At 36.4% G+C, this 18,273-nt stretch overlaps 1 pseudogene; it reads left to right on the top strand.

The window, feature by feature from the left end:
* The first annotated feature begins 12,724 nt into the window (after positions 1–12,724).
* On the top strand, positions 12,725–13,212 carry LOC150015109 (cytochrome c oxidase subunit 4 isoform 1, mitochondrial pseudogene; annotated as a pseudogene).
* The last annotated feature ends 5,061 nt before the right edge of the window (positions 13,213–18,273 follow it).

Raw genomic sequence — 18,273 nt, 5'->3', positions numbered from 1 at the left:
TCTTCTCACTCCATTTTATGTTCCTTCCTCCTTTATCAAATATTAGTTGACTGTATATTCCTGGATTTATTTCTGGGCTCTCTATTCTGTTCCACTGATCTATATGTCTGTTCTTATACCAGTACCAGACTGTTTTGATCACAGTGGCTTTGTAATATTGTTTGATGTCTGGTATTGTGATTCCTCCTGCTGTGTTCTTCTGTCTCAAGATTGCTTTTGCTATTCTGGGTCTTTTTTGGTTCCATATGAATTTTTGGAGTATTTGTTCTAGGTCTGTGAAATATGTCATTGGTATTTTAATAGGAATTGCATTGAATCTGTAAATTGCTTTGGGTAGTATGGACATTTTGATGATGTTGATTCTTCCCATTCAAGAACATGGTATTTGCTTCCATTTATTTGTATCTTCCTTAATTTCTTTCTTCAATGTTATATAATTTTCAGAGTATAGGTCTTTTATCTCTTTGGTTAAGTTTATTTCTAGGTACTTTATTTTTCTTGTTGCTATAGTAAATGGTATTTTCTTTTTTGCTTCTGTCTCTGATATTTTATTGTTGGTGTACAGAAATGCCTTAGATTTCTGTATATTTATTTTGTACCCTGCTATTTTTCCAAATTCACTTATTATATCAAGTAGTCTTTTAGTGGAGTTTATAGGGTTTTCTATGTATACTATCATGTCATCTGCATATAATGATATTTTTACTTCTTTTTTCCCTATTTGGATGCCTTTTATTTCTTTTTCTTGTCTGATTGCTGTGGCTAGGACTTCCAACACTATGTTGAAAAGGAGTGGAGAGAGTGGACAACCTTGTCTAGTTCCTGAGTTCAGGGGGAATGCTTTCAGTTTTTGTCCATTGAGTATGATGTTGGCTTCAGGCTTCTCATATATAACCTTAATTATGTTAAGGTATGCTCCCTCTATTCCCATTTTGCTGAGTGTTTTTATCATAAATGGGTGTTGTACTTTATCAAATGCCTTTTCTGCATCTATCGATATGATCATGTGATTTTTGTCTTTCATTTTGTTTAGGTGATGTATTATATTTATTGATTTGCGAATATTAAGCCATCCTTGCATCCCTGGGATGAATCCCACTTGATCATGGTGTATGCTCTTTTTGATGTATTGCTGGATCCTGTTTGCCAATATTTTATTGAGGATTTTAGCATCTATGTTCATCAGTGATATTGGCCTATAGTTTTCTTTCTTTGTTGTGTCTTGACCTGGTTTTGGGATTAGGGTAATACTGGCTTCATAGAAAGAGTTTGGGATTTTTCCCTCTTCTTGGATTTTTTGGAATGGTTTGAGGAGGGTAGGAGTTAGTTCTTCCCTAAATGTTTTGTAAAATTCGCCTATGAAGCCATCTGGTCCAGGGCTTTTGTGTGCTGGGAGATTTTTGATTACTGTTTCAATTTCCTTCTTTGTTATCAGACTGTTGAGACTTTCTACTTTTTCTTGATTCAGTTTTGGAAGGTTATATGTTTCTAGAAATTTGTCCATTTCTTCTAGGTTGTCAAATTTCTTGTCATACAGTTGTTTGTAGTAATTTCTTACGATCGTTTGTATTTCTGTGGTATCAGTCATGATTTCTCCTCTTTCATTTCTGATTTTGTTTATTTGGGTCTTCTCTCTTTTTTTCTTGATGAGCCTGGCTAAAGGCTTGTCGATTTTGTTTATTTTTTCAAAGAACCAACCCCTAGTTTTGTTGATCTTTTGAATTGTTTGTTTAGTCTCTATATCATTTAATTCTGTTCTGATCTTGATGATTTCCTTCCTTCTTCTTGGCCTATGCTTTTTTTGTTGTTGTTGTTGTTCTAGTTCTTGTAGATTTATGGTTAGGTTTTTTATTTGAGATTCTTCTATCCTTTTCAGATATGCCTGTATTGCTATGAACTTCCCTCTTAGGACTGCTTTTGCTGTGTCCCATAGGTTTTGGGTTGTTGTGTGTTCATTATCATTAGTTTCCAGAAATTTCTTGATTTCTTCTTTGATGTCATTGTTAACCCATTCATTATTTAATAGCATGTTATTCATTCTCCATGAGTTTGGGTGTCTTTGATTTTTTTTCTCTGAGGTTGATTTTTAGTTTCAAGGCATTGTGGTCTGAAAAGGTGCTTGATATGATTTCAATTTTTTTGAATTTGATGAGGCTTGTTTTGTGTCCTATCATAGGAATTGAATTTTGGCTCATGTGGTGTTTAGTGTGAAAATGTCCCATGTGCATTTGAAAAGAATATATATTTTGCTTCTTTGGTGTAAAAAGTTCTATATATATCAGTTAAGTCCATGTGGTTTAGTGTGTTGTTCAATGCCTGTATATCCTTGCTGTTTCTTTGCTTTGAAGATCTGTCTGTTGTTGATAATGGAGAGTTAAAGTCCCCTACTATGAGTGTGTTGCTGTTAATATCCTTCTAGTGGTCTTCTAGTATTTTCTTTATGTATTTGGGTGCATATATGTTTATCAGTGTTATATCTTTTTGATGAATTGTTCCCTTAGGTATTATGAAATGTCCTTCTTTGTCTCTTTTTATTGCCCTTGCTTTGAAATCCATTTTGTTTGATATGAGCACTCTTGCTCCAGCTTTTTTTTTTTTTTTTCATGTCTGTTTGCTTGGAATACTCTTTTATATCCCTTCACTTTCAGTCTGTGTAAATGTTTTGTTTTGAGGTGGGTTTCTTGTAGACAGCAAATATGTGGGTCCTATTTTCTTATCCATTCTGTTACCCTATGTCTTTTAATTGGAGCATTTATTCCATTTACATTTAAAGTTATTATTGACACCTGTGTTCCTCTCCTCTTTTTTTTCTTCTTTTTCTTAAAACATTCCCTTTAGCATCTCTTGCAATGATGGTTTGGTTGAGATGTATTCTTTTAGTCTTCTTTTGTCTGTGAAGTGAAACTCCTTATTTCACCTTCCATTTTGAATGAGAGCCTAGCTGGGTAGAGTATTCTTGGTTGTAGGCCTTTGTTTTTCATTGCTTGAAATATTTTTGACCATTTCCTTCTGGCTTGTAGTGTTTCTGTTGAGAAATCGGTCGATAGCCTTATCGAAGCTCCCTTGTATGTTACTTGCTGTTTTTCTCTTGCTGCTTTTAGGATTCTCTCTTTGTCTTTGAATGTTGCCATTTTAATTATGATGTGCCTTGGAGTGGGTTTTTTTGAGTTCATCTTCATTGGGACTCTCTGTGCTTCTTGAACTTGCATAACTTTTTCTATCATCAGGTTGGGAAAATTTTCTGTCAATACTTCTATCAGCTTTTCTATTCCATGCTCCTTTTCTTCTCCCTCTCTTATTCCAACGATCCTGATATTATTTCTTCTCATGCTATCCTGTAATTCTCTTACATCTTGTTCATATTTTTTCAATCTTTTTTCATTTTGTTGTACTGTCTGGGAATTTTTTTCTACATTGTCCTCTAACTCACTGATCCTATCCTCTGCTTTGTTTAGCTAGCTTTTGATTGAGTCTACTGTGTTTTTCAGTTCAGAGATTGTGTTCTTCATTTCTTCCTGGTTCTTGTTAATAGTTTCTATGTCCTTTTTTATGCTGGTGTAGTTTTCCATAAGTTTCCTGTAATTTTCTTGGAGCTGTTGGTAAATTCCTTGGAGGTTGTCATAGCTGTTTTTTGAGGTTGTCGAGTATATTGAGCTTCTTCACGACCATTGGTTTGAATTCATTGTCTGACATTTGGGCTATGTCTATTCCATCTATCTCTCTTTCTGGGGATTTCTCTTTTCTTTTCATTGAGAGGCTGTTTCTGCGTCTTACCATGTTGTATTCTTCTTGTTTGTTTTTGTTTTTTGGATTTGTCTGTTTGACTTCCCACCTTTGTGGTATGAGATTTTTTTATAGGAAATCTGGGGATTTCAGTGGTGCAGTCTCTTTGATCTCCTGAGCCTGATGTTCTTGGGATACCCTTTAAGTCATTTGTTTATGCTGTCTGGTTATATTTCAGATGCTCTTTGGTAGGATCTTCCCTCTGGCTAGTTGATTGAGGATCACTCTATCCACTTTGTCTTGAGTTCTTTTGTGGAGATGCTGTTAAAAACATAAACACACAGCCCAGGCAGGAAACCCACACCCTCAAAAATATCTCCCAACCTCTATCCCACTATCATCAGCCAATGAGTTAGTATTAATATAAATGTAGAGAGATTAGGGCTTTTATACTATAGGAAGACTAGATAAGAGTTGTTTTTAAAGAGGAAAAATATGATTTTTGAGAGAGGGGATGATAGATTAATAATAGTAGCAAGAAATGTCAAGACTGTGGAAGACAGTAGGTAATATTTACATTGTATGTTAATAATAATAAAAGAAAAAGAGGGAAGAATGCAGAATATAGTAAGAAAGTGGAATTGTATAGTATTAGATTTATATAGTAGTTATATTCTATTTATTTAGTGTGAAAGGGAGGCTAAACTAGACAAACAAACAAACAAAAATTAAAGAGGAAGGATGAGAAGGAGAGATGGTATGAAACAAATTAAAGAGATTTTTTTGAAAAAAAATTTAGAAAAAGAAGTAAAAATTAAAATTAAAAATAAGAAATTAAAACAAATTAAAATCATATGATACAAATAGAAAAACTAAAATAGAAATAAAAATTTAAAAAAATATATAAAAGGAAAGTTTTTACTCAGTTCAGCCTGTGTGTCATCTTCTTTTTCTGGATCCACAGCTGGTCTATTGAGGCAGGCCACAGGTTCCTGATCCTTGCAGCAGCAGTGTGCGCCCATGGTGGCCTGCGCTTTCCTTTGGCACCTGTTGGAGCCGGACAGGGTGCTTGTGTGTGGGCGCAAGTGTGAGTGCAAGGTGGCCTGTGCGCTAGTCTCAGGCCTGCCGCGCTAGTCTCAGGCCTGCCGCACCAGGTCCCTGGAGTCGGTCTCTTGCTCCTTGGGGCGGGGCCCCGGACACTTGTGCACCGTGGAAGTGAGCGTCTGTGAGTCACTGCCACCCACTGTTCCTGTGCCACAGCCACCCGCAGTTCCCGCACCCGCCTGGGCGGGCATGAGCAGAGCCCGCGCAAGTGGTCTGGTCTGCGCTCCGGCCTGGCACCCACTGGAGCTGGCCAGGGGTGTCTGTGCACAGTCTTCTGCATGTCCAGTGGGCCCTCCCTGCACCCGTTGGGGCACTGATCTTATGTCTGTTGGAGTGTGTCCGAGGGGCACCTGGACGCGCGGCCCTGCGAACCTGGGCCAGTGGATGAGGGCACTTTCCTGTGCGCACCCGCGCAACCCAAGGGGAGAGTTGGGGAGTGGGTGAGTGCACTTCTGTGCCTGCACTCCTCAAGAATGTCCTATCACCCCTGACCTTTCCTCCCCTCTCTGCAGTTCACAAGAGAAAAATATAAAGGAAAATCACGTTCTCACAAGCACAGCAGTACGCTGTTTCTTGTCTTTCAGTGCCAGATGCCACCTGGCCCAGTCCTGTCTCTGCCAGTGGGCACAGATCCGCTCTCCTCCTGATTCCTCTCTGGGGAAGCTTGTGGTCGCCAATAAGCCTTTGTGTACTTCCAGCCGCAGCTCGGGGAGCCAACTCAGTCAGAAACCCCATCTCGTCCCTTTTTCCTCCACTATCCTCACCAAGCATGTCGTTCCTAGGTGGTTTTCTCTAATCCAGCAGTGGCAAGGCTCGACTCCTGCCAGTGTCCAGCTGCTCACCAAGATGTTCTGTCTGCAATTAGTCCAAACTACAGACGGGTCTCGGGAGCCAGAAAGCGCAGCCTGCCCTCATTCCTCCACCATCTTCCTCTCGTCCCAGCCTATTTTTTTGTTGCTAAGGCCATCTCCCATAGGTTTATTAGTTTTATTATTTAATAAAGGAATTTGCTAAATTTGACTGTTGTATTTGTAGTTTTCATATCAACAGAATGTTTTACAAAGCTATTATGTGGCAATCTTTTAAGACTCATCCACTCTGTCTGATTATTGTTTCTTTTTAATGTTCATTAAAATAAGGAATTGTCTTTTTATTGCTTTGCATTTCTCATAGTGCCTAAGTTAGGGTCTTGCATTATAAGTTTTTAAGTAAAAGTTCATTGATTTAAAAATCCCTATTTCTTCTGAAGAGTTGTCCTTTTCAGAAGGTTCTTTTCTTCCTTCCTTCTTTCCTTCCTTCCATTCTTCCTTCCTTCCTTCCTTCCTTTGAAAAATAGAACAATATGTATTACTTCAAAGTTTGGATTCCTACCCTAACCACTGTGATTGTAACCATTTCATAAATATTGTTGACAAAATGAAGCCTGTAAAATAGTGATTTAATTGAAGGCTTCTATTCCTAGAAATTCTTAAAATAGGCATCATGCCCTGGTCTGTATGGCTCAGTTGGTGGGAGAATCATCCTGTAGACTGAAAGATTGTGGGTTCAGTTCTTGGCCAGGGCACATACCCAGGTTGCGGGTTCAATCCCTGGTTGGGGTGCATAGAAGAGGGCAACCAATTGATGTTTCTCCCCCCACTCTGCCTCTCTAATGAGCATGTCCTCTCTCTCCCTTTCTCTCTCTCTAAAAACAATAAAAAATGTCCTTGGGTTAGGATTAAAAAATTAAAATAGGCATCACATGCACCTATTAAACATAAAATTGTTGTAAGAATAATAATTAAATAAGTTTCCATTAATCCAAAAAATTCATCAACCAAAAGAACTCAGATAAGACTATTGAGGTCAGAGACTTATTTCCCTTGAAACCAGGTTTACAACTGACTCCCTTTCTAAGATATTAATTTTATGGCATGTTTATTAATTTAGAAAAATTTATCAAATTTTTAAAATTATTGTTTCAGTAAAATAAAAACAATGTACTTTTATTTTAAAATACAGTATTAAAAAATACAGACATTGTGTGTGGTAATTTATAACAAAATGTCACCAGCAAACCATACCTACATAAGTTCAAGCCCTGGCTTTATGATGTGTTTGATCTAATAGAATGTGATGAAAATAAGGTTGTGTAAGTTTTAGGTCTAGGCAAGAATCCTTGCAGCATTTTCTTGCTGCCCTGAGACATCATATAAAGCAGCCTGAGTCATTTATTTGAGAATTAGAGGTCTTATGGAAAGAGAGGCCCTGCTGCAGGAAGACTACAAGGAGAGATTCAGCCTGTCCACAGCCATTCTAGCTGTACCAGTCTAAGCCCATGACATGTGGATGAAACCATCTTGGATGCTTCAGCCCCTGTCAAGCTGCAAGCTAACAGCAGATGCATGTGTGAACCCAGTTAATACCATATGGAGCAGACATTAGTTTCGCAACTGTACCCAGTCTGTATTGCAGAATTGTTAGCAGATAAATGGTTGTGTAGTTTTAAGTACTAAATTTGGGGGGTGGTTTGTTATGCAGCAATAATTAACTGTTGTATATAATAAAATTATGTGCTATCCCACCACTTCGACATAAATTAACATTTTGGAGTAATTCATATTGTGTTGAGAGTTTGTTCATTGTATTATGAACATTTTCTCATGCAATTAGTCTTCAAAATATTTATATTTTATGAGAAAAAAGGTAAATAAAAAAGTAAAATCAACAACCTAAGCAAAACACCATAAACTAGATTTTAAAAAGTGAGCAATACCATGAGGTCTTTCCAGAAGGTATCCAGCTATGTACTATGAAAAGTAGACATTTATTGAAGAAGATACAAGATACAAGAAACTTTGTACATAGGACAATGACATCTTAGTCCCCTTCAAAGTAGGCACCTTAGGACCTCACACAGTTCTCTCAATCACCATCAGCTGCCCTGTTGCATTTTCCTGACTCTCATCTATAGCCTGAAATCTCTTCCCTTTCAAAGGTGATTTTAGTTTTGGGAAATGCTAGAAGTTTCAGGGTGCTGAATCTGGGCTGTAGGGTTACTGAGTTACCAGAGTGATTTGATGTTTTACCAAAATACTCTGCATGAGATGTGATACAGGAACAGGTGAATTATGATGAAGCTACCAATCACCAGTTGCCCATAGATATGGCCTTCTGAATCATCAGAATAGTTTCTAGGGAGGAATGTTCACCCTTAATGCAAAATTTAATGCAGACTCGTTGCTCTACTTGCTCAGTCATTTTGAGTGTGATGGCCACAGAGTACATGTGCTCACTCAAAGGCATCTACTGCCTCCACTGACTAGTACAGTGAAGTCATCATTGTTCATGCATGCAGATTCCAGTCTCATTATATTAACAGTGGTTGGACATTTTTCAGACAGACCTTATATATGTTCTCAATAATAATGATGGCATAAATATATGTGGGATATGGGCTATGCTGTGTATTAATTACATGTTGCTATAGGACAAATCTCCCCTAAAGTTAGTAACTTAAAATAACAGCAAACATTTATTAATCTCTCAAAGTTTTTCCCAGATGAGAAGTCAAGAGTGGTTTAGTTTTGAGATTCTGGCTCTGGCTCTGTCATAAGGTTGTGATCAATATGTCAGCTATCCTGCAGTCATCTGAAGCATTTATTAGGGCTGGCATATTCACTTCCCAGGTGATTTACTCTTGAGGCTGACGTGTTAGCTCTAGTTGTCAGTAAGAGGCCTCAGTTCTCTCTCACCTGGACCTCTCCACAGGGCTAGTTGAGTGTTCACAGAATGTGGTAGCTAGCTTCCCCCATGAGTGATTGAAGGACCTATGGTGGAAGCTGCAATACTTTCAAAGTATCATGCTAGTCACCCCGATTGGCCCTTTTCAGGGATTTAAATCACCTTTGCTGAATACAAAACAATAGGAATGACCATTAGGAATATGTTGACAATTATGGAATATAATGGAATATTGAACCCAAACTGCCAGAGAATACAAATAATTTTATTGAAATATAATCTTAGGATTTGAGAAATAAGTGTTGTGTAGCTGTGGAAAACAAAGTCTACATGTCCTTTTTGGAAGAAATATTTCAATTTATTACTAAAAATTATAAATGGTGAAAAATAGGTTGGTGATAAATGACAAATTAAGTTGGATTTCAGTATTTTAATAAAATGATAATTAAGAAAAAATCTTCATCTTTGACTTAAAAAATTCTTGGTTGAAGATTAATTCATGCAGAAAATGGAGCCTGAAAAGCATTTTAAAACTATTTTTAAGAGATTTAACAAAGTGGAGTTAAGATATTTTATGATAGATGATATAGGTTTATAATGTAGATAGTCTATCTGAAAAATACATGTTTTTTTTTTTTAAGTAACTGTTTCCTTTTGTTGTTTTAGTCACAAAACAAATCCTAGTATATTAAAACTGGAAAATACTTTGGTGATCAATGAGACAATCTTCCATCCAATACAATAATTTTTTCTACAGTTTTTTGATAGATAATCTATCTTTTACTTGGGTATCTCTGTTCTTGGGTAATTCTAGTTTTTAAGTTCTTGTATGTTGAGTCAAAGTCAAACTGTAACATTTTATAACCCATCTATTTCTGCTTTTAGTAATTAATCTACTTCTGATTCCACATGACAGTCCTCAAATATCTACCTTCATCTTGCCTTCTGTATGTCATATATATCAAGATCTAAGCTATTCACAGATAACATTCATTGACACCGTGCTATTGTGAAAAGTTTCAAAATATGACTAGGAAATATACTTTTATCTGATAGAATTTGAATTTAATACTTTACTATAATGTAAACTACATGAAGGCAGTGGCTATATATTTTTACTCATTGTTATATCATTAGGACCTAGGAAATTGCCTAGCACACAATAAATATTTGTTTAATGAATGAATGAATGAATACGGATCAACTCAGTATGTGAGTCTTTTTGCTAGATCCTGGAATTATTTTTTTCTTAAAATTTCAAGGTTACAGTACCAGTGGGAAATAACACTTTGTATTTTTAAAATCTTATTCCATTTCAAAATATTTTGTAAAAAAATAGATGAACTATCTCTATGCTATGGGACAATGTCTGTCTTTCATTGGGCTGGCACTAGCTTAATGTCCTAAAGATATTTTTTTTAATCACAAAAAGGAAAACTATATTATGTTCAGTGAGAAAGGAAAGTGGAACAAGAACAATTCTGTGAACTGAACTAAGACCATATGACAAGGATAGCCTATTTATTCCTATTCCTACAAAAGTCAACCACAGAATTTTGTAATTCCTTTTGAAAACAAACACTTCTTTCTTCCATTTGGGAATCATTTGATTTATGTCTGGTTCAGAATGAGGGCTCCCTACTGCATTGTCTACACATTTTCTGCGGTTTACTGAAGATTTTTGTTGTAAGTATAGATTTAGCCTCATTTTATTAAGCTTGTAGTAACTGACAGAATTTATGTCAAGGTAAGCGATTTACTTTACATCAAAGTTATTTATTGGGATTAGCTGGGGGTGATTTTAGCTTTTATGTCAGCCATAAGTGGATTCTGCTTACTTGCTCTAGTCATTCAAGAATTATTGTTAAAGCTGCCAAAACACTTGCATTAAAGAGCCCCCAACTCAGTTATCCATTTGCAACCCAACTAATATAGTTGGTATAGTTAGTACATTGGAGCAAAGTGAGGAACCCCTTAAACTTGGAAATAAGACCACTTTCTAAATGTAAAGCAAGTAAAACTCATCAAGTTTTACATGAGATTAGCCATCTGTAGAAACTGTTAATGTGTGCATGAGGTTGTCCATGATTTAGATAAAATACCGTTACAAATTCAATTTGCATTCCTTTCTTTACAAAGCTAATTTCTAATTATGTCACTCTTCCAGATATTTTGATTTGAAAAATCTATTTCCCTGAATAATAGACCTGTGTCCATGGTCACTGGAAAACACATAGTATTTCACATTGTTATGAATGTATTGCTTCATTCATGAGTCAGTCTCTGGTGAGTTTAGCCAGCCAAAATCAGTACTCAGGAACCTATTCAACTCTGGGTGCACTGAAAACAGCAAACAATGACCTCTCAGGATGGTAAAGATAAAGGTATTACATGATTAGCTCCTTTGAAATCTGTGTGGATTGCTAACATATCTCCTTTCATTTTACCCCTAATATCTCACTTAAATTTACTCTAGACATTCTAAAGCATTACACTATAGTTGTCAATATAGTGAGTAGATTTTACCATCACCATTATTTGATAGAATTGTAACTGAATATACCATTTTGGCAATAGAAAAGGACCAGTTGGTTCAGCTCACTAAAGTTTTCTGAGATGTGAGCTGAATTTGACAACTAGCAAGGGGTAGTTTGTCAGATGCGATTTGCCTATTATTTTGGCATCCTCAGCTCAAAATAACTATGTAATACAGCAGTTAATCTTGATATCTGTGAAGATAATATTTCAGAATTATAAAAAATTAATTTGGAATTTATATAGGAGTTTCACTATATTATATGTAAGTGAAACATATTCTTTAAGCATTGTAATTAGGATTAAGATTTTGAATGAAAAATGAAAAATTCTGGTGTTTTAAGTTAGAAATCTGCTGTTTCAAGAGAGTTCCTAAAACTACTGTACTCTATTTACATAACCATGAAGAGTAGGAATATAAGTACTATTCAAATAATAAAATAGGAAGAAAAATATCATCCCCTAACATAGAATCACTTCATAATCCCCAAATACTTGAATATTATGTTATATGGAAAATGGTTGTGATTAAATTAAGGATCTTGAGAGGAAGAGCTTATCCTGAATTAACCAGTGGGCCTAAATGCAATCACATAAGAGAGAGACAGAGGGATATTATAAAGAGACAGGAGAGAAGTTATGCACACTGAGGACAAGGAAACGTGAAGGCGGACCAGAGAGAGATACTGCCATAAGCCAAAATGCCAACCACTCCTGAAGCTGAAAGAGGTAAGGAATGGATTCTTTTCAGTGTCTCTAATGACAGTGTGGTCCTCTGACACCTTGATTTTGGGCTGCTGGCCTCTGGATCTTTGAGAAAATAAATTTCTGTTATTTTAAGCAACTGAGTTTATGGTAATAGTTACTACAGCCATAGGAAACTAACACAGTAAGTACAGGTGTACAGAAGTTTTGTTTATCGCCTCAACTTAGAAATCATACTACTTCTTTCAGTATTGGGTTACAGGTAGAAATTATATATTTGTACCTTTGATGAAATGAATGGTAGTCTTATAAGTTTATATGATAGGTTGCTACATTAAAATGTTCTCCATTTTTTTAATTATTAAGAATCTTACATACCCTTGGAGTAAAAAAATATTTGGCTAAACTAGTAAGGTGTCAGGATGATAACAATTAGGTTTTAGATTAATCTACTTCAATACAATTTGTGTTTGTCATGATTTTTTTATATATACTAATAAAAACACAAAGACAATATATGATTCTCATTTTTCTTTTCTCTGGCTTTCAAGGTCCAACAGTGCATATTGTAAAATCAAAGAAAGGAATACTTATCTCAGATTCTCTGCTTGAGTTTTACAATTATTGGTGCTTCACATAAAGAATTCTTTCTTTTCTCTCCCTTCATTCTCCAAATAATTAAATTGCTGTCATGTATTCAAAATGCTGAGGACACAGCAGTGAATGAGGGAGATATGGTCCTTGTCTCTAGAGTAAGCAGTAGCCCATTATTGTCTTTGCACAAATTAGTAAAAGGCACCTCTGTCAGCAGTCACAGCATGAACGTACAGGGTTTGTCCAGCTGAGTAAATGTAGATTTTAGAGCCAGGATATAGAGAGTGGTCCAGGCGGGCAGGGCAGGGTGTGACTGGCTGGCAGTGGCGCTGGTGGCAGAATGTTGAATACCAGAGTATTTAACTTAATTGGCTAGCAAGCAATTTTCACCCTGGGGTATGTATGAGCACATGGGAATGTTGTGAAGAGTGAGAACTTTGCTCTCCCAGGTTATGTTGATCGAGGTGAGTATCCCTTACTTGATGTGGCCCACATCAAGAACATTTCTGCCAGACAGAAGTGCTTGAAGTAGAAGAAGAACCCCTGGAGCAGTCTATTCATTGATGAAGAAGTTGAATTGTATTGCATTAAGTTCAAGGAGAGCCTTGCTGAAATGAACAGGGGTGCAAATGAATGGAAGACAGTTGTGGGCGCTGCCGTAGGCTTCACTACTCTCATTCTGATTTGGGGAAAGCGCTGTGTGTATGGTCCCATCCCACATACCTTTGAAGATAAGTGGGTGGTCAAGCAGACCAGAGGATGCTGGACATGAACGTCAGCCCGATCCAGGGCTTCTCTGCCAACTACAGGAATGAGTGGAAGAAATAAGAACCTGCCATTCACATACCTGAACCTCACCTTGTCATTTCATTGCAGTTCAGCCTGTTCACTGGAAACTGTTATGTTGCAGTCCCAATGCTAATAAATGGGCAGTTTACTTGGGAAAAAAAAAAAAGGTAGATTTTAGCACCACTTGCTCCCTTGGCTGGCTACTTTTGTGCACAATCTGCACAGCTTTAGGCAGAAGCCCTGCTTTGTCTCAAGAAGATTATGTAGCGATGGCAGGTGGTTTTCTCAGTACTTCCAGCATTCCTCTCTACTTTGAAAAAGGGACAAAACACTGTTTCTGGATTACTGAATAGAGCAGGCTCCATTTCCAAATAAAGTTGCATACAACAGAGAAGGGAAAAGCTAAGGTGAATATTGATATTTTTTCCATTACTGCATGTGTTCTCCCATAGAAGCTTGTGGATTTATTTCAACAGGTTTTCATGAACCTAATTCTTTCCCACAGGTCAGAGAATTTGTTCTATTCTGTCTTTTTTTCTTCCAGATGATGAAATGTTAACAAATAAGTGTTGTATATATTGGGTAAGAAACCAACTACTGAAATGCGTAGGAATATTTTGTGGGCTCTAGGCTGCTGAAATTTGTGGAGAGGTGCTAATTGGAAAGATAATATATTGAATGAAAAAATATTAAGGTCATATGTAGCCAGAGCTGCAACATAGATGTGTTTGATGAAAATGCCTCTTTTGGGGGACTACTCAGAATTATCACATGGCAAGGATAGAGAATGTTTGTGAACTCTCAGTATATTTTATCTCCTTTCACCAGCAGCAAAGATACATGTGGATAAATTGTTCCTATCTCTTTCCAAAATGAAGATTTATTTGTATTGTTTCAAAACAAAAATTATCCCCTTAGAAACTCGAAAAGATCGTGGGATTTAGGGTGTATGCATGATAGTTAGACATGTTTTGCTTTAAAAAAATAATGGGAGAGTAAAGTTTCCTCATGTTTCCCTAGTACAGCATAGGGATTTAGGGACAGAAAAACTGATAAGTGATTTTTTTTAAGTCAGGAAAAGAAGCCTGACCTAGTAGTCTAGCTTGCCAGATGGAGTATGATGTATACGAAAGATTTGTATTTTAGGGGTTGAGGTTGAGTGGGAGTGGAGGAAAGGCAACCAACAAAAGGCTGTAAATAGTTATGGGGGAGCCAAAAAAGAAAGACAGAGCCAAGATCTGGAAGATTCATTCCATTCTAAAATAAGTATCTCCACTGCTTAGCTGAGAATATGGTTTATGTCAAAATTGCCTGTATGTGGGATAGCTCACTATAAACTTTGTTGAGATGACTGAACCACTCCTTCAGGTATAATTATGTTGGTCAAAGTAGATAGTTCTTTATTTGAGTTATAACTATTTAAACAGGTTGTTACTACAATTTGTGACCATTAAGTGGGATACAAAATTGTACTTGAACAGAAGGTGAGATATCTTAAAAGTAGCCTTATTTTTCACTTTTTTTAGTCTACAGTGAATAGAAAAATCCCACCAATGAGTGATTTTTCTTTAAGTTCCATAACTGTGTTGAATATGAAAGCAGAATATATCTTCTTATATTCTGCCCTCACAGTTTAGATAAGAAAGGCCACAAGGTTTAATGTCTTTAGTTTATAAAACTACACTAGCTCTAGTTGTGGGCTTGGACCTTGGCTTTAGAACTCAAGTAGGCTCCACTCCAAACAAAACTGGCTTTTTGTACTTTCAGATCCAGGACAACGAGTTTGCAAAGCAGATCTAATCTCCTGAGTAGAACAGTTAGCAAATAGACCTGAAAAGATACTGTTGAACCAAATAGCTGAGCATGGGTCTCATTTCAGAGTGTAGCTGTATGTAGCAGTGGTGGCCACAGTAGCATATATTATAAACTCTACCTTCACGACCACTAGAAGCAGTGGCATCTCTCTTTATTCACTTCTCATGAAGGCCTGGTTCATACTGAGTCTTTTGTTGGTCAGCCTCCATTCCTTATTTCAGAATACTGAGTCAAAGCCTCCTTGCTCCCAGCTCACCTCATGGCCACCCTCATACCTACGACAGAAAGATGTGGTAATTCACAGAAGAGGAAGTGGTATGGCCCAGGAAAGCTCTTGGCTGCACCAGATAGCTCTTTTCTCTGGCAAATTGCTGAAACATGCCAAAGTATAGTAAACAATGCCCAGTTACCAGTCTATTTCAATATCTACTGGAAGGCAGCGTAATGTAGTGATTAAAAGTTCTAAAGCCGGATTTCCTGGATTTCTTTTCCAGATCCTACAGAACTACATAGGATTTTGGGCAAGTAGCAGACATCTTTCTGTGCCTCAGTTTCTTCATTATTAAAATGGTGATAATAACTGTACCTATATCATATGATTGTTGCCAGAATTAAGTGAATTAATTTAAGTGAAGTGCTTATAATAGGGCCTGGCTCACTATTATAATAATATTAATAAATGTTAGTTATTTGTACTTTCAGTTCTAATTTTTTTTTAATACAGTGAGTAATGCCAACAAGATATGACTTAAAGGGTACAAGAATGATACCTTAAATTATTTGCCTTCGAGCATTTGCTAATATCTTACATTTTTTTATTAAAGATCATTCAAGGATTCAGAGTGGAACAAAATTAAGATGGAATTTGTCATAGGGACAAGAGCCATAAACTGGGAAACGGCCAGTATTAGGGATAATTGGCTATGATAAAGTGTAAGGGCTGCAGCATTCTCTACAGTCCTCCTGGTTAGAAACTGGTTTTATTTTAGAATTTGGCTCAAAACTGAGTTTTCAAGGCAGGACTAAATTGGTTAGCCTAGCTTTGGTAACAGATCTAGCTGCAGTGACACCAAACCCGATTAGTTAGCCCAAATGACATCATGGTGGCAGTGTTAAAAGATCTGAAGAGTTGTCACTTGGAAGAAATATTGGACTTGTTTATTTTTGTAAAATAGCACTAAGACAAATGATGGGAGGTTTCATGAAACCAGTTGGAGTCCATATGAGGTAAAAGTTCTCAATCGCATATGTTCTGAAATAGAAAAGGCTGCCATATCAGGGTCTAATACTAAAAATGCTCTAGCAGAAGCTAGTCCACCACCAATCAGAAGTGTATCTGTACCTTTATCTGTAGTAGGGACAATAATCATCCAGTGATACCGTTGTGTGGATTAGATATGATAAGGTGCTCATGGCAGTTAGTGCCTGGCACATTGTAAATATTCAATGAATGGGAATTGTTGGTACTACTAAGACCACTACTGTCTCCACCACTATCATTATTATGATTAATGGAGATTTTAAATTTAGCTAAGAGGCTGGACTATATGATCTCTTTAGTTTCTATGAAAATAGATGGTTAGCTTATGCTTTTTATGGTCTCTTTTACTCAGGAAGTTTAAATAGACTAAGAAATGAGAGACATCTTACATTGTAGGATGTGGTGTTGCTCTTTATGTGTTTATTATGCTAGCTCCTTTGACTATTCTATTATTTATTATTCTCTACTTTATTTAGAATGGTTTAACCTGTGTATAGTTCAGCTGTATTCTTTGTTAGTATAGTAATTATAGACTTCTGTTTATAAAGATGAAAAAGTGATGGGATAAAGAAATGAAAAAAGTTTCAAGTTTAAATAGCAAGATCTTTTATTTCTCAGCTGGTAAACAGGTTAGAAGAGAATTATTTTAGGGGGGAAAAAAGGCACTGTGTTTATTTTATCCTGAAGGATTCATTATGTTCTAAATTCAGACTTTGAAAGTTTTAATACTTTTCTGTGTGTGTGACTAAATTTTTTCTTGCCAAAAGAACTTGAGTTAGGAATAAAATAAAAATTAGCATATTCCTTCAAGGCAAAAGAACACAACTTGAAGATGCAAGATAGGAACAAAAAATCTAAATGCGGGACATGTCTAAATGAAGGAAAAAGTGATAGCTATTATTTTTCCTATTGTAATTATATGCTCTTGGTCTAAAGTATTTTATATTACTGAAGACACATTTAATTGTAATCACTCTGTGCATTTGTTGATGGTAAGATAGGGCTGCACAAGACAAATTAGAATTTTCAGCTTTATCAACATCTATGAGAAAATAGGTACAATAAAAAGAAGCACAGATAATTATGTTAAAAAGAATGCAGAATCACGAATGGTTTTTACTCTATAATCCCTGATCACTTAGCAGATGATAAATGGAAGCCCTGTTGGAGTTTGGCTTCATTTTTATTTTTTCCTCTATGTGTGTAGTTTACTTAGACTCCCTTCTCCTTCAAGGATTTTTTTTTTTCTCTTGCCTGTAGGCCTGCAGAGGCAATCAAGGCTGAACAATAGGTGCCTTCTTATTTCGAGTGGGCAATTTGCATTTCTGAGGAGCTTCTGACTGGATTAAACACATTTACTGTGGCTTCCGCAGCTCACGGGAATGTTCCTTCTAGAAATTTGCCTCATTTTTTGCAGGGTAGGACGTTGCTCATTTTTCATGCTTCTGAGAAACATAGGCACATGAATTTGCACAAAGTAATTGTTTAATTTCCTCTTAGATTCAGTTATTCATAAATTAAAAACTGTTGAGTCCATATGCTTTGCTCAGTTCCATATTGTTTATCTGAATGTTTTACTTAAAATGGGGTGGGCGAGCCATGATAAAGCAGGAAACTAGAATTTTGAAAACCTGTCCTTGATGAGATCTATGATTTTAGATCAACTACTTTCCCATTCTGAAACTCTTTAGTCCTCTAAGAAATGAGTAAAAAGCATCTGAATAATCTGCCTTACCTACCTGCAGGGAGGAAAGATTGTGTATGTACCAAATATCAGGCACTACAGATACAAAGTGGGTAATAATATGGCCTTTGCTCTCAAAAGGCTCACTATTTACAGGGAGAGGTCAACATATCATAACTGTATTATATGTAATAATTGTAAACAAAGTAGTTCAGGAGCAGGCATTAGAGTGGAGGTGGTACTTTGGTGGGATCTTTTAAGAATGGAAAGGAATTCAGTAACTAACGAGTCTGTATTAGTGAGGGGAGAGGTTGGAGCTCTGGGAGATCCAACATTTAAG

The sequence above is a fragment of the Furipterus horrens genome, unplaced genomic scaffold (assembly GCF_987537825.1).
Source record: "Furipterus horrens unplaced genomic scaffold, mFurHor1.1.pri manual_scaffold_3, whole genome shotgun sequence".
Lineage (NCBI taxonomy): Eukaryota > Metazoa > Chordata > Mammalia > Chiroptera > Furipteridae > Furipterus > Furipterus horrens.
This window is presented reverse-complemented; position numbering and strand designations above follow the sequence as displayed.